A 1785-nucleotide genomic window follows, 5' to 3' on the forward strand; every position below is an offset into this window, starting at 1 on the left:
CTGAAAAATTGAGATTATTTTTGTGGAAGATTCATCCTGGCAATGTTAACTTCACAGCAGGCTGACACTACTTAGCTCACATTTCAAACACAATAGAAAGGCAGGTCTATGCTAGTGTTAGTGTAGGAAAGAGCCACAGGCACCCTGGGTTACATTTAATAGAAAACAAAGTACATGCAGAGATTTACAACAATTTTAAAGACCAAAAAATGGTCCTATTATGTGGTCCGAACAATAAACTCAAAGTTTATGACCAGTAGTGGTTTGGATGAGCTGTTTACAAATACTTTAGGTACAGTTATACTGAAAGATAGTTCATTTGGCGTCTTAAAAAAAAGTTCCTATCAATCTTCAGATGGAGCTTGTTATAGTTAACATTTCTGTTAAGTGCATGCATTGAATTACTTGTTATCCAAGCATAGCAGCTGTTCCTTACAATTTAGCCTTAATGACTTTAATTGGTCATCTTCAACGTCTACTCTTTCTTGACCGTTCTCGACAATTCTCTTTGTAGTGATTTTTCTGCCATTAACAATTTTAGAAGTTGATATAGATTTGAAGTTGCCCATTCCACTACCGCCAAGTGATGTGGAAGAGAATGAAGTGAGACCCTCGTGATTTAGGGAGGCAAAAGAAGTAAATCCGGTATCAAAAGAACACCCCCCCCCCAAAATATGGAAAGCCACTGAAGGCAGAGAAAAGACTCTGTGCCTCAACTTCTGCTTCCTAGATCCCCAAAAAAGGCCTCAAATGGGTCTTTGAAGAAGTCCAATGAAAACGGACCCCTTCCACCAAAAAATTCCCTGAAGACGTCATCTGGATTATGGAATGTGGAGCCAAACTGAAAGGGACCGTTAAAATGACTTCCACCTGCACCTTCACCATTTAACCCTTCCTTGCCATATTTGTCATAGATATCCCGTTTTTAAGCATCTGATAACACCTCATAAGCCTCAGCTACTTGTTTGAATTTTCTCTCTGCTTATTCTTTATTCTCAGGATTTTTATCTGGATGCCACTTTAGTGCTAGTTTCCGATATGCCTTTTTTATATCCTTAAAAGGCTGAGTGATGTCTCTGCACGCTTAGAACGTCATAGGAGTCCACCACGTTTTGACAGGCTGTTGAAAGGAGCATGCGTTTCTGCCTTTAAGGTCATCTACGTGGGACCTAGGGTGTGGGAGCCGGTGGCAGGAAGACAAAGCAATGGGGTGTGGCCATGGTGTCCCCTCTGCTCATGCACTGCTGAGCTGGTAATGGTGGCAGCCTGCTGTTTCTCAGGATTTAGTCTTATATGCCTCTTTGTCTTTGTGCATGATATCCATTCTAGCTGAAAATTGCATCCTCTTAATTTCCCAAACCTCTTAGCCTGGTGTGGTAACCAGACTCTGTGCTGGCCTCTAATAAATCATGCCTCCCGAGTATTTATTGATACATACTTGTGTGTTTCCACCCACAGTGACCCATGTGTAACCAATAAATTGTGTTGGACGTGATTCTGCCTGACTGCCAAGGCTAAGCTATAAAAACCCTTGCAGCCTTCACCTTGATCTCTTAGAGCACTCGTTCCTGGAGTGCAGAGTCACCTTGTAAGGATCCACCTACCCTGCTGGATAGATCTTATGGAGAAGCTCTGAAACTTCCCAGAGAGAGAGGGAGGGTTCTAGCTGAGACCTGTCTTTAAAGCCATCTCCTCCAAGGTACGAGGCATGTGAGTGAAACTGTCTTGCAGCCTACCAACCAGCCCAGCTACTAAGTAGGTACCTAAATTATGAAATAATAAAAT

General features: G+C 42.2%; 1 pseudogene; it reads right to left on the reverse strand.

Moving 5' to 3' along the window:
• Positions 1 to 401: 401 nt before the first annotated feature.
• Positions 402 to 1136, reverse strand: LOC114905862 (annotated as a pseudogene).
• Positions 1137 to 1785: the final 649 nt, after the last annotated feature.

The sequence above is a fragment of the Monodon monoceros genome, unplaced genomic scaffold (genome assembly GCF_005190385.1).
Source record: "Monodon monoceros isolate NGI ecotype Baffin Bay Population unplaced genomic scaffold, NGI_Narwhal_1 Super_Scaffold_22, whole genome shotgun sequence".
Taxonomy (NCBI): Eukaryota; Metazoa; Chordata; class Mammalia; order Artiodactyla; family Monodontidae; genus Monodon; species Monodon monoceros.